Raw genomic sequence first — 15,567 nt, forward strand, 5'->3', positions numbered from 1 at the left:
CTTACCTGCAAGAATGGGATAAAGCCACCTTAGGGACACTGTAAGTCAGAAATGATTTGAAGGTATACAACAACATCCACCAGTACTTTAGGATGAATGAGAAGTTAATGCTAAACAAAAATGCCTGAATAAGCTTGTTTTGCTCCCCCCCCCCCCCCCCCCGTACTAGACAAATAAGACCTAAGCTATTCTGCACAATAGTATGTCTGATTCAAACTGCTGAGTACAATGCTGACATCAAAAATGCAGCCTCACATTATTGGGCAACCCCAGTCAGTCATGTGCGACTAAGGGCCACCCTTCCCTGAATTCATATATAAACTGAGTATTTTTTCATTTGCTTTTCTCAAATCAATCTCTCAACATAAACATGATGCATGCTCTGGAACCCAAAATTTCCACTCAGCTCAACAAATGTAAACAGATAACATTATTGTTATTTTTGTGCACCTTCAAGGCTTTTCTTGGCAGTATTTCCTCAAAGGGAGCATTACCATGATCTTTCTTTGAAGCTGAGAGGGTGCCACCCAGTGGGTTTCCAAGGCTGAGCAGGCATTCGAACCCTGGTCACTAGAGTCCCAGTCTCACACCCACACTTTTACACCACCCTGCCTACTGAAGACTGCTATTAATTATGTTAATTTGTTTTCTTTAGGAGACTGTCTTCCCTTTTGCTTAAACTCCTCAAAAGCTCTCAAGTAAACTGATTTCTCTATCTGGAGAGTTGACTGTGCTATTTTCCAAAATAATTTCTCCCCAAGGATTTTCCGCATGAAGGGATTTCACAATTTTGGAGCTACAGCCCGCATCCTTAGATTTCTCAAATGTAATTTTCAGCAAGAAAATCCAAAGTGTCCTCTTTACTACTTCACCCCAATCCTACTCCATCAGCACAAGGGCTGCATAACATACTATTAGTAGGAGCCCCCGGTGGTGCAGTGGGTTAAACCCCTGTGCTGGCAGGACTGAAGACCGGCAGGTCACAGGTTCGAATCCGGGGAGAGGCGGATGAGCTCCCTCTATCAGCTCCAGCTCTTCATATGGGGACGTGAGAGAAGCCTCCCACAAGGATGATAAAAAAATCAAATCATCCGGGTGTCCCCTGGGCAACGTCCTTGCAGATGGCCAATTCTCTTACACCAGAAGCGACTTGCAGTTTCTCAAGTAGCTCCTGACACGACAAAAAAAGTTGAGTTTTTTGAGCTGTATGGCCATGTTCCAGAAGCATTCTCTCCTGACATTTCACCTGCATTTATGGCAGGCATCCTCAGAGGCTGTGAGGTCTGTTGGAATGCCTGCCATAAATGCAGGGAAAACATCAGGAGAGAATGCTTCTGGAACATGGCCAAACAGCCCGAAAAATTTACAACCCAGTGATTCTGGCCATGAAAGTCTTCGATAAAACAGGGGTTCACCAAGTGAAGATAGCCATCCTCCCAGATGTAAAACAGACTTTTAAAAGATAGAATTAAAAAAGGAACTCTTTGGACTGATAGTTTACACCGACAGCTTGAAAAAGTCACTTGAGGGTTCTTTGAGTTGTAGTCACTGAAAGGGATTTCCTCACAAGTTAAATTATTAGCCAAACCCATTAGATGAGGTGGCGAATAAATAAGACATGAATCACTGTCCAGAGTTTTCCTTATGCAAGAACAGTCCACCCTACCGACAGCTGGAGGGATTCAGCCCTAGGAAAGAATCACTTGACTACTTCAAACAGCAGCTGACTGAGCAGCCAAATGTCACGCTGGGTCATGCATTAGGAAGGCAATCTACATAATTACAGAATCGCAGAGGTGGTCTGGGCATTACACTGGAATGTAAGAAAAAGATTACCAGAGAATAATAACCTCCCTCCAATGGTATGTGAAAAAAATACGCAGAGGAAAAAACCTTGCAGACAAACAAGTAAAACAACGCGACAAAATGTTGATAGGGGGCATTCCTGCTATTGGTTTTAGGAGAGGCTAAGAAAGGCAGGAACCAAAGGGAAGCAAAATGATTACCAATCAGTAAAGAAGAAGGAGCCCCTGGTGGAGCAATGGGTTAAAGTCTTGTGCCAGCAGGACTGCTGACTGGAAGGTCAGTGGTTCGAATCCAGGAAGCGGGGTGAGCTTCCGTCTGTCAACTCCAGCTTCTCATGTGGAGACATAAGAGAAGCCTCTCACATGATGGTAGAACATCTGGGCAGCCCCTGGACCACGTCCTTGCAGATGGCCAATTCGCTCACAACAAAGTGACTTGTAGTTTCTCAAGTCACTCCTGACACGAGAAAAAAAAGTAAAGAAGACATTGTGTAGTAAGCCTCGAAGACTGTTTCAATTTTCAGGGGGCTCTTGGGTGGGGAAACTGTAATCCAGCTCCATTTCATGATGCACTCAGACTAATTTCATGTGGCCTTCAGATATAGGGTGCCCCACAGAGAAAAAGTGTAGACATTACATCATCAAACAGTATAGCAAATGCCACCCACTATCACTTTGACTCCACTCAGTTTTGTTTCTGGCTCCACCTAATGCCAGCATCCCAAAATATTATCATTACGGCAATGTTGTTGCTTCAGGAAGATGGCCATGCAGTCCGGAAAACTCACAGCAACCCAGTGATTCCGGCCACGAAAGCCTTCAACAACACAATGTTGTTGCAGTTGATTATAGAAGTGTGCCTTCAAGCTGTTTCCGACTTTTGGTAACATTACCATAGGGCAGGATTTCTACAGAATGGCTTTGCCATCCTTTGAGGCTGAGAGTATGACTTGTCACAGGTCAGCCAGTAAGTTTCCATGTCTGAGGAGGGATTCAAAGTGTAGTCTCTCTCCAGAGTTGTAGTTAAGTGTTTAAACTATGGCACCACAAAAGCAACGAAGTCTCCAAAAGAAAGAAATATTGATATAATTTCCAGATTAGGCAACGACTTTCATTTTTTGGAAAGAAAAACAGTACAATAGGCCTTCTTCTTATATTAGCTTGTTGAACACAGTTTCAATAATAATAATAATGATGATGATGATGATGATGATGCCACCCTACTCGGATCTCCATGCATTATATGCCAATACATCACACAGTCCTATGCGCTTGGGAAGTATCAGATGTGTGATCAAATACAAAAGCCAGCATAGTGATTTTGTTTGATGTGTACTAATCTTGTTATGTATCAAACAACAACAACAACAACAACAACAACAACAACACTTTGCTTATAGACCACCCAGTCTCCACAAAGAGCTTCCAGTTCCAAAGAATGATGCTGGAGGATCGAACAGTGTCTAGATAAGTTGTTCTCTCTTGGCCTCCAATTAAATTGTCTAGTAAACTTCAACAGAAAGATCTGCTTAAGGTTTCTAAGTTATGCTTTGGTCAGAAGCCCAAGACAGCTTTCATTTCGAGGAAGATTACACTCAAAAATCAAATTACATGAAAGGCCCAGGGATAAATTCCTGGCCTAATATGCAGGTCTACTGCGGCTGGTCTGACAGAACCCGAAGCCATCATAACCAAATTTCTCCTTGACATGGTAAGGACAGTGACTAACAGCATAACATTAAATGGGGTAGCATTCATTTTGACACCCTCAATGGCCAGGCTCCCAAAGGCAGTTAAAATATGCAGCCGCACATATTCACAACAATGTATTGTTCCAGGAAAACCCTACCAACCCTCTTCCCAGGTTAAGTCCCAAGTGAAGACAGCATGGGAAGGAGATGTCGTTATCATCGTCCTCGCTATTAATAAGCTCATGGTGCTATAACCCTGTGAGCCCTGGATTCAAAAACCCACTAAAATATGTCAAAAATGATGTCTTTCCTTCAAATATTACCCCAAATGTGAACTCACTGGGGAGCCTGATGCAGGTCAACTGATTCAGGCTGAGATTAGATGAGAAAGTGCAATATGGAAAGGAGTGGCCCATTTTAGAGACTGAGCCTGGGCAAAAGTAAAGATTTTCAGGACTTCGGTTCCTAGAATCCAACGTCAATATGGCCAGTGGCCAAGAGATTTTGGGAACTGCAATCCAAAGAGATTTTCAAGGTCAGTCTTCTCCCCATGTTCCTGATTTCGGTTTATTTTTGTAGATTTTATTGTATTAACTTAATGTTTTTAACTATTTATAATGATTGGTTTTGGTATGTATTTTATTGTGTTTATTTGTAGGCATCAAATATGTGCCAGCTGGAAGGGGGTTGAGAAGGGTGGGGTACAAATATCCGAAATAAATAAATAAATAAAATTTCCATCTGACTTCAGCATGAGAAGGATCAATTTGCAGGTAAATATTACTAGGTTGTACTAGAAATACCTTTAAAATGTTCCAAACATTCAGATATGCGACGAATACTGGATCTTAGTTTCAAACATCCATAAGGCTAATTAATTGGATGCTTTAGAAAAAAAAGGTAAAGAAAAGTAAGCACCTGCAAAAAGATCAGCCTCTACACAAATCCAGAAACAAAGGAGTGTAAGCACAAGAATTAATTCAGTGCTTGGCTAACACTGGTACACTGAATACTCTGAAACTATTTCTGTCACATGGCATCCAGAGAGCTGGCGGCTTTAAATACCACCCAAGTGTGCCCGACAGACCCACCGTATCTAATGACAGGCTGACATATTTATGATGTCACAGAGAGGACAGCAGCCATAAGGGTGAGGATTATAGCAGTTTGGTCTTGTCACAACTGCCAAAGCGAATGGAATTCACACGATTCAGTGTTTGGCTCTAGGCAATGAATACATCCCAGTGGTGGAAACTTATCCACAAGCGTCAGGTGCATTTCAAGCCACTCAATCTTGTAAAAACCTCTTTTATCCATGCGACCAGAAGCTCGGCTGTGTGTATATCTTTGTGCCTTCCCAATGGAGGCAGGTTACATGTGTATATTATCATAACAAACCCCCAGCCTAATCTGCTACCTGGTCTGTAATCGACTGTGTTTTGAGTTTTCTGATTTGAAATGTTTTAACTGAGGATTTTAACATCATTACAGCGCTTTACATTTTACTGGAGTTTTTTTGTTTTGTTTCTTTGTCTCACATTGTAAACTGCCTTGCAGATTTTTCCCCATGTACATGAATTATCTATACATTAAATAAAGACTCTGGAGGTTGGTGCTCATCTCCATTTCTAAGCCGAAGAGCCGGCGTTGTCTGTAGACACCTCCAAGGTCATATGGTTGGCATGACTGTATGGAGTGCCGTTACCTTCCTGCCGGAGTGGTACCTATTGATCTACTCACATTTGCATGTTTTCAAACTGCTAGGTTGGCAGAAGCTGGGGCTGACAGCGAAAGCTCACGCCGCTCCCCAGATTTGAACCTATGACCTTTAGGTCAACAAGCTGAGCAGCTCAATAGTTTAACCCACTGCACCATTGGGGGCACCTCTAGCTGCATATTAATTAAATAAAGGCCATTTCAGGGATCAACCTTAAACAGCATGACAGAAACTCACAGGTAACTTATGCTGACAAACATCTCAAACCTAGTGCTAGGGAAGCTAGGAACTATTGGAGCTTAGAAAGGGTCATGATGAGGGAAGCTAAGAGGTCTTTTCCCTGAAAATGAACAAAGTGGACCCTTTTCACATAAATGTCTATAATTTACACGAGACTATCACATTTCCCATCCACTGACTATTTACTACATGGCTGACATGAATCCCACTTTAAGCTTTTTAGGACAGATATGCAAATAATACCTGCCCAACCTAGCAGTTCGAAAACATGCAAATGTGAGTAGACCAATAGGTACTACTTCTGCTGGAAGGTAACAGTGCTCCATGCAGTCATGCTAATGACATGACCTTGGAGGTGTCTACAGACAAAGCCAGCTCGTCAACTTAGAAATGGAGATGAGCACCTCCCCCCAGAGCTGGGCACAACTAGACTTAATGTCAGGGGAAACCTTTACCTTTACTAACACTTGGAACCATGAAGGTTAAAGAAGAATGTGACTCTTAGGAAGAAGCAGCACTTCCTCATTTTCAAGGATGGACTCAGACTTGGACAGAGAGCGAGGGGCACTGCAGGTTGAGAGAAAAGCCCAAGGACCTTCCCCAAGGTCACACCATTAAAGCAGTGGCTATCAGAGGCATGAGAAATAATACTAGAGACAAGGATACTAGAGACTAAGATACTAGAGACAAAGTTGAAGTACTTTGGCCACATCATGAGGAGACAGCAAAGCCTAGAGAAGACAATTATGCTGGGGAAAGTGGAAGGCAAAAGGAAGAGGGGCCGGCCAAGGGCAAGATGGATGTATGGCATCCTTGAAGTGACTGGACTGACCTTGAAGGAGCTGTGGGTGGTGACGGCCGACAGGGAGCTCTGGCGTGGGCTGGTCCATGAGGTCACGAAGAGTTGGAGTCGACTGAACGAATGAACAACAACAACATCAGAGGCAACTGAACTTCCCCTGGCCTTGCTGCCAATTCACATGTTTATTTACTGAATTTGGGGTGAATCAGTGATAATAGACCTTGTTGCTTGTGTCACTTTAGAACATATTGCATTGGGGATTTCACAGGTGGGAAAAGAGCCTGAGAGAAACACGACATGAAAAGCATCCTTTGGGAAGAACTTGACAACATCAAAAGGGAACCAGATGGGATTATTTTGTCTTGCTGCTCTCCTGCTTCTTTGACTTCTCTATCTCACAGAGTTGCAAATGCGCTCAACAATCTGTGGGATGCAGTCTAGGTAGCAATCCTACTGATTCCTCCTTATATGTGGATTATTTCTCTAGTGAGATGAAGTAAGTACATTGCATTGAAGGGCTGAACAGTCAAATTAAAGGCCCTTCCACACAGCCATATAACCCAGAATATCAAGGCAGACAATCCATAATATCTGCTTTGAACTGGATTATCTGAGTCCACACTGCCATGTAATCCAGTTCAATGTGGATTTTATACAGATGTGGAAAGGGCCTAAATCAGATACAGAACCTCTGAAGATGTCAGCCACAGATGCAGCTGAAATGTCAGGAGCGAATGCTACTGGATCATGGCCATAAAGCCCAAAAAAACTCACAACAACCCAGTGATTTTGGACATAAAAGCCTTTGACAACACATTAAATTAGATACTCAGCTTGCATGACATGCCACACAGTTCTCTTTGATGTTTGGGACTGTACCTCCCAAAAGTTACTAAACAACATGCTTCTGGGAGCCGTACTTTTAATCCCTGAATCAAACTCAGTAGCAATGTCATAGGTAATGTTAAAGGTTTCCCCTGACATTAAGTCTAGTCGTGTCCGACTCTGGGGGAGTGGTGGTCATCTCCATTTCTAACCTGAAGAGCTGGCGCTGTCCATAGGCACCTCTAAGATCATGTGGCTGGCATGACTGTATGGAGCGCCATTACCTTCCTGCTGAAGCAGTACCTATTGAGATCTACTCACATTTGCATGTTTTCGAACTGCTAGGTTGGCAGGAGCTGGGGCTAACAACTGGAGCTCACCCTGCTCCCTGGATTTGAATTGCTGAGCTTTCAGTCAGCAAGTTCGGCAGCTCAGCAGTTTAACCCACTGTGGGACCAGAGGGCCCAGCAATGTCATAATCCTATTAAATATATCTAAAGAGGGGCAGAACTGCTTGGCACTTTAATACCTTTACCCTTTGGTCACACACAACCACAACCACAGCCTTGTACTTTGCACTACACTGAGGCACCTGATCCTATCATCACACTAGAGATAAAATCCACTTAAAATCCGGTTTCTGCCTCCTGCAGAATTCTGGGGTGTGTAGTGTAGCGAGGCTGTTAAAGGTTCCTCCCTAAACTACAAACCCCAGAATTCTGCAGGAGGCAGAAACCAGATTTAAAGTGCATTTTTCTCTCTAGTGTGATGACTTAGTTAAACTGCCTGGAAGTGCATACCAGTGACTATTACGCACAACACCCTCTCTCCATACCAGTGTCTTCAATTCTTCCCCAAGCAAATAATAATAATAATAATAATAATAATAATAATAATAATAAATGGAATGCCAGAAATACAGCTTATTTCAGAAATACTGAAATAAAACACTGCCTGAGCTCTGTGAGTGCAGCATTTTTCCGAATGAAGCAGAGAGTATTTGAGGACTGGGACATCCAAGGTGCTTGTTTATAAAGCTATTGTCCTCCCAACCCTGCTATATGTCTGCAAAACGCGGACTGTCTACAGACGGCACATGCAACTCCTGGAATGATTCCATCAGCGTTGCCTCTGAAAAATCCTGCAAATCTTTTGGGAAGATAGGCAAATAAATGTCAGTGTGCTGGAAGAAGCAAAGACCACCCGCACTGAAGCGATGGTCCTCCGCCATCAACTCCGCTGGACTGGCCATGTTGTCCGAATGCCGACCACCGTCTCCCAAGGCAGTTGCTCTACTCTAAACTCAAGAACGGAAAACGGAAAAGAGATTTAAAGATGGGCTCAAAGCCAACCTTAAAAACTCTGGCATAGACACTGAGAACTGGGAAGCCCTGGCCCTTGAGCACTCCAGCTGGAGGTCAGCTGTGGCCAGCAGTGCTGCAGAATTTGAAGAGGCACAAATGGAGGGTGAAAGAGAGAAATGTGCCAAGAGGAAGGCATGTCACGCCAACCCTTACCAGGACCGCCTTCCACCTGGAAACCGATACCCTCACTGCGGGAGAAGATGCGGGTCAAGAATAGGGCCCCTACTTACCCACTGCCAAGACACCGACCTTAGGGGACAAGTTCTTACTGGGACAACGAGGGATCACCTAAGTAAGTCTTCTGAATTACATTCTGCAACACCGGCTGTCTCCATCACCTGGGCTGGCTTGGCTTGGCTTCCAAGATCACAGAGGACTACTATGCTTTTGGGGGATGTCAGAATCACAAGAAATACTTTCCATGTAGGGATGAAGGGCTTGTCCATTCAGTGGTGTTCAATCTGTGGGTGTGAGTGCACTTCAGCTCATGATGATCTTCAGCTCATGCCTTCCCTGGGGAAGGCATGGGCAAACTTCGGTCATCCAGGGATTTTGGACTTCAACTCCCACCATTCCTAACAGACGGTAGGCTGTTAGGAATGGTGGGAGTTGAAGTCCAAAATCCCTGGAGGGCCGAAGTTTGCCCATGCCTGCACTACAGCGTTCTCTCCCTCCAAAGCCCCAGAGAAGCAGGGAAGACACACACATACAATATAGAGACACAGAGATGTGTGGGAAGCCCAGCTGTGCAGACTTACATGGATCCAGAGGCCGGGACACTTTGCCAAGGGCTTCTTCAAGGGCTTCTCTCTCCTGCCTTGCCTTCCTTCTCTCCTCCGCCAGCCTGTTGGCCGGGCTTTGCGGCAACCGAGAGCCCTCGCCTCCAGGTCCTAGTGCTCCCGAGGCTGAGAGCAAGCACTTCCGCCGGGACTCAGCCTTGGACCCGACCCGAGGAGGAGGAGGAGGAGGAGGAGGAGGAGGAGGAGGAGGGCGCGAGACTGCCCTTGAGCGCGTGCAGAGTGCCTTTGCTCCCCGCGCTGACCCTTGCCCTCCCACGTGCCCCTCGCGGGGGCCAGGCGGGAGGCGCATGGAAACAGCCCCACCCCGCCAGGGCTGTATCCACACTGTATTGTTGTTGTGGTATTATTATTATTATTATTATCATTTATTATTATGATTGTTGGCATTTTATATTATTTATTATAAGATATTATTGTATTATTATTATTATTATTATTATTATTATTATTATTTGATTGCTAGTTTATTATTATTTACTAGCTGTACCTACCATGTGTTGCTGTGGCCAACCTTCCCTCCCTTTTTCCTTCCCTTTTTTTCTTTCCTTCTCTCCTTCCTTCATCCTCTAACTCTTTCCTTCCTTCCTTCCTTCCTTCCTTCCTTCCTTCCCCTCTTTTTTATTTCCCTCCTTTTCCCCCTCCTTTCTTCCTTCTCTACCTCTTTCTTTCCTTCCTTCCTGCGCTCCTTCCGCACATCCTTCCTTCTCTTTCCTTTCTCTTCCTCTTTCTTTCTCTCCTTTCTTCCCTCCCTCTTTCCTTCCCTCCCTTTTTTTCTAGCCAGTTTTTTCATGGTCGGTTAACATCTCCCAACAAAGGATTCCCCCAGGAAAGAAGCAGTCAGGCTTTGAAGCTGCAAGACCATTCAGTTCTAATCAAGGTGGCCAATTGCAACATTCACACCAGCCTCTAACAGACAAGAGTTCTTTCTCCCATCCTAGATATTCTACAGATATAGAAACCCCACTTGCTAGTTTCCAACAGACCCCTGAATCTCTGAGGATGCCTTTCATAGATGTGGGCAAAACGTCAGGAGAGAATGCTTCTGGAACATGGCCATAAAGCCCAGAAAACTCATAGCAACCCAATGATTCCAGCCATGAAAGCATTTGATAACACATTGAATATTCTTTTGGGACTCTTGGCCCACCCTATATAATAGTAAAAATCAAGGTTTGCTTTTTTGGGAGGACATTTTCAAATTGTGGATTGTTGAATCCATGGATGCAGAACTGGTGGATATGGAAGGCTGACTGTACAGGTTCAGCATCCCTTATCTGAGACAGTGACACCTTTCTGATAGATGTGTACACAAACATATCTATCTGGTCCATTCTTTGTCAACAAAGTGTAAACACCATAGAGCAAACAGGACTTTCCTCTGGGATTCATTTCTGAAGGAAGGATTATTTCAATGGGAGATCACAGAGTTCACATGCACACATCTGCCCTTGGTATCTACTTGTCAAATCAGCACTTTTCAGCATTTCCTCCCATCAGGTACTCTCTTTTGGCTATCGTTGATTTTTTTTCTTTGCTGTAAACTTGCAGGGGCTGGTATCCAATGGATTGGGACTGGCATCTCTCCACACCACTTAGAGTAGCACTGTATTAAAGGATCCCAGGAAAAAGGGTCATGAAGTCTGAATCTTTCGGGTCTAGTTATTCCGTGCATTCAGCTGTGGTCTGGAACTGGGGTAATCTTCTGTCTATTTCAGTGTGAGTCAGCTCTGTCACTTCCGTAATAAGCTTAGTGGGTGAAAGACAGAAGTGAGGCCTATCATGGCATTAGGATCTCAGACACATAAGACTCAGAGGCAGCCATTTGTTCTTCATGAGCCCATTAACTAGAGAAATCCCAGGACATAACTGAGTTACAAAGCAGAGGGCAAGTTCCCCTCTCCTCCTCCCCTGAACTTTCACTTCCTATTTGGTTCCAAGGAACTTGTTTTGCTTGGTGCCTTGGCTTCTTTTGTTTTTGGAATGGCAATTTCCATGTTGCAAGATCTAAGCAACAGATCCTCACCTTGCAGGCAGAGGAGGACTGGGAAGAGTCATAGTTTTGGACACAGTACTTTTACTTACTTAGGCGATCCCGCATTGTCTGAGTATGATGGTCCTCTTGGTGGGTCCATAGGTGACTGTGGAGGTGTTTTGGTGGGTCCATAGGTGATTGTGGAGCCCCGTTCTTGATTCCCATATTCTTCCACAGTGAGGGCATTGGTGTCCAAGTGGAAGGTGGTCCCAGTCAGGATTGGCTTAATGCGCTTTTCTCTTGCCACGTTTCTCCCTTTTGCCTTTCATTAATAAACATAGAGGACGTGCTGGTTGGGTGATTCTGGGATCCAAGAGGGAAAAATTTCAAGCTCTGCTCGGAGAGGCCTCCCTCTGGAGGTAACACTCTGTTGAAATTCAAAAACAAGGTTGAGAATGTAAATTTGGAAGACTGAGAACATTCCAGACAAGGCCTTTGGTTTTGTGGGTCAACACCTGAGTTCTAAAATAGCCCCGCATGGCACATTAGACATCAACCATGGTTTTCGTTGTTTATTCGTTCAGTCGCTTCCGACTCTTCGTGACCTCCTAGACCAGCCCACACCAGAGCTCCCTGCCCACCATGGCCACCCCTAGCCCCTTCAAGGTCAAGCCAGTCACTTCAGTGATAACATCCATCCATTTTAGTCTGTCCCTCTTCCTTTTTCCTCCCATTTTCCCCAGCATCATTCTCTTCTCCAAGCTTTCCTGTCTTCTCATTATGTGGCCATAGTACTTCATCTTTGCCTCTAATATCCTTCCCTTCAGTATGTAATATCCTTTCTGGAGTATGGACTGGTGGGATCTTCTTGCATTCCAAGGCACTCTCAGAATTTTCCTCCAACACTACAGTTCAAAAGCATCTATCTTCCTTCGCTCAGCTCTCGCATCCATAGGTTACTACGGATACACAGGTTAATACGGATACAGTTACATAGGCAACCATGGTTACACAAACCATGTATATATTTGTTTAATTTGCATATCCTTCTTCTGGAACAGGGGCCAAAATGAACAAAAAACAAAAAATCTAGCCCATAAAAATAATGTATATATCTGCACACACTTTCCAAAACCTCTCCCCCCCCCCCCCCAAGATTCCTCCTCCTTGCTTTGAGAAGAAGGATCAGGGCCTAAGATCTTCTTTAGTTGGCATCAGATCACGTCTAAATTAGATCTCAATAGTAATACTGACAAGAGATCTGTCAGGTTTGAAATATATAACACTCATTGCAGTATACTAAATAATCTTTACATGGCAGAAAGTGTGACTGAGAAGAGAAAGTAGCCAAAAATAGAACACTGTGTGAGCCATACAATGGGAACTGATAATCTACAAATGTGGTTATGTGGGAAAAGTAAGTCACTTCAGTAGTTAGACTTCCTATTTTGGTACCCCCACCATTTCTAGATTGGCAGCCATGTCTGCCACTTGAGGTGGCTGCCGGACTCTGCTTAATGGTAGGACTAGCCTCGTTTGCATGTTTCTTAAAAAAGATCTCCCAATACCTTCCTTTTGCACATCCAAGGTCCTATTTATGCCTCTCGTTATTTATTCCCTGTTCCATCTTTTCAGAAAGAAACAATTTGATGTGCTCTGCTCATTGAACAAACTGAGCAACCACCATTGAGCATTTAATATGAAGGAAAAATGGTTCCTCGGCTGCACAGTCCAGACTTCTGGAGCTAAGCTGCATCCAGCTCTCCAGGGCTCCAGTGCCAATTTCAGTGTAAACACTAACTCTGATTGCCCTTCCTCAGCCTTCCCTGCCTTGTGAGAGCAGCTGACATGGCTCTTTTGCCAGCAGCAGTGGATTAGACCAGCAGGTATGTCCCAGAGCCGACTGATCTAAAGTTTCCCCACTTTTCATGTTCTTAATCTTCTCCTTCAGTACTGTAGGTTTGGATTTACAATCTAGTCTTCTCCAGTAATTATTTTCTAGAAATGGGAATGATACAATTATTGCTACCACTAAAGTTAAAGGTTAAGGTTTCCCCTTGACATTAAGTCTAGTCGTGTCCGACTCTGGACGGTGGTGCTCATCTTCATTTCTAAGACCCAAGAGCCGGCATTGTCTGTGGACACTTCCAAGGTTATGTGGCTAGCATGACTGCATGAAGTGCTATTACCTTCCTACCGGAGTGTTACTTATTGATCTACTCACATTTGCATGTTTTCGAACTGCTAGGTTGGCTAACAGTGGGAGCTCACCCTGCTCCCCTGATTTGAACCACCAACCTTTCGGTCAGCAAGTTCAGCAGCTCAGTGGTTTAACCCACTGTGCCACTGAGTGTGAGGGCTCCATACTATCATTACTAACAACAAATTTTCAAAATATACTATCTTGCAGCCTCTCCCATTCCTGCATCCCCCAGATATGCATCCAGTACAGCCAATGACCATGCTAGTTGGAATGATGTGAGTTGTTGTTGTTCATTCGTTCAGTCGTCTCCGACTCTTCGTGACCTCATGGACCAGCCTACGCCAGAGCTCCCTGTCGGCCGTTACCACCCCCAGCTCCCTCAAGGTCAGTCCAGTATGATGTGAGTTAGAGTCCAGCAAATCTAACCAGGTTGGCGGAATGACAACCTAGAAATGTATCTGGCTATACTAGTACATGCTACAGGTTGAAGATTGAGTTGCCTGCCCTTGGGTGGATACCTGGTCTTAAATGTTCTTATGTTCTTAAATGGGGACCTACCAATTTATTGTTCATGTTTATAGCCATTTTAGACATGCAAAATACACCTAATTAGCAGAGATGTGAGTATTTTTAAATCCTTTGGCACTGTGTGTTTTTATGTGAATATTACCATCTAGGCATATACTTTTGTGAATAACAATTTGTCATCTGTGAACAGTGTCCCAAAGGTACTGTTCTTGAAGCTGTGCCCACAAAAAGTGTCGCTATGCATCAGGAGCCTCTGGTGGCACAAAGGGTTAAACCCTTGTGCCGGCAGGACTTGGTGAACCAAAGGTCAACAGTTCAAATCCGGAGAGTGGGGTGAGCTCCTCTCTGTCAGCTCCAGCTTCCCATGCAGGGACATGAGAGAAGCCTCCCACAGGATGGTAAAGCATCTGAGCATCCCCTGGGCAACGTCCTTGCAGACAGCCAATTCTCTCACACCAGAAGCAACTTGCAATTTCTCATGTCGCTCATCACACACACACAAACAAAACAAAAATGTTTCTTCCAGCTTCTCTTTTTGGCTGTTCCCATTCTGGCAAAGGTGGATGTTTACTTTTTGGTGTTGTTAAAACAAGTGACTCCGCTGGACTAGTTTCCAAGATAAAGGGTGAATGTGTAAGGAAGCTAAATTGTGAAAGCTAAGATTAAATCCACAAGTGAGGGAGGTGTGATTCATAACTAGCAGGTGGCGGTTAATTGTGCAATGGAAATTATTTAACTTCCATTCCATTAACTGCATTTTTATTTAAGTGTAAGGCTTTTAGCTTCTGTCCTGTTTAAATTGTTGGACAAGGTCACTTTGTTTGTATTGGTCTGGAATAAATAAGTCAGGATTTACTGATATTTATATTGTGTATTTACTTAACACAGTGAATATTTGCAATGGCTCCTATTATGCCATTTGAACTGATACTTATCAGTGTTCACGTGGATGTGAGGAGAGCTGCTATGAGCACAACTGATTAGAAAAATAGCATAGAAATAAATGAATGAGGATAGTCTTCTTCCACATCTATGATTTTATAATTCCATCCAGCAAGAATTATTTTATTTGAGAGACCAGAAGAGCTATGTTTCCTTAGCTACTCATACTGGGCCAAAGGGCACTTGCAAGGCAGAGTTGGAAGGCAGGCAAGTTTTCAATTCTTTTTCCATTGTGAACTATGCCTTCACTTGCAAAGACTCACCCTACTTGGATCATTTTAACCTTTCTCTCTTCTGTATTAGAAATTAAAAAGTAAACAAACCAAAGTAACATGATTCTGCCTCTGCACTCCCGATTTGATTACGAATGCTGTATCAACACCCATGTACCTGGAAATTGCCTCATTTCCTCCCTTTCCATCCATGTCAAACAAGAACCAAGCTTTTCAGAGAATCATAGAATCAAAGAGTTGGAAGAGACCTCATGGGCCATCCAGTCCAACCCCATTCTGCCAAGAAGCAGGAAAATTGCATTCAAAGCACTCCTGACAGATGGCAATCCATCCTCCATTTAAAAGCCTCCAAAGATGTCTCCACCACACTCCAGGGCAGAGAGCTGAACAACTTTCACAGTTAGGAAGTTCTTCCTCATGTTCAAATGGAATCTCCTTTACTGTA

The 15,567-nt window shown here is 44.0% G+C and overlaps 1 protein-coding gene across 2 annotated transcripts in view; it reads right to left on the reverse strand.

Moving 5' to 3' along the window:
* SLC29A1 (solute carrier family 29 member 1 (Augustine blood group)) overlaps window positions 1-9,458 on the reverse strand; it is a 114,791-nt gene extending 105,333 nt beyond the window's left edge. Inside the window, exon 1 of one of the 2 annotated variants that reach the window (XM_067464306.1) lies at window positions 9,203-9,458. The gene's annotated coding sequence lies outside the window, so the exon portion shown is untranslated. The remainder of the gene's footprint in view (window positions 1-9,202) is intronic. The other variant, XM_060754060.2, reaches the window with a different exon arrangement.
* Window positions 9,459-15,567: the final 6,109 nt, after the last annotated feature.

The sequence above is a fragment of the Anolis sagrei genome, chromosome 1 (assembly GCF_037176765.1).
Source record: "Anolis sagrei isolate rAnoSag1 chromosome 1, rAnoSag1.mat, whole genome shotgun sequence".
NCBI lineage: Eukaryota > Metazoa > Chordata > Lepidosauria > Squamata > Dactyloidae > Anolis > Anolis sagrei.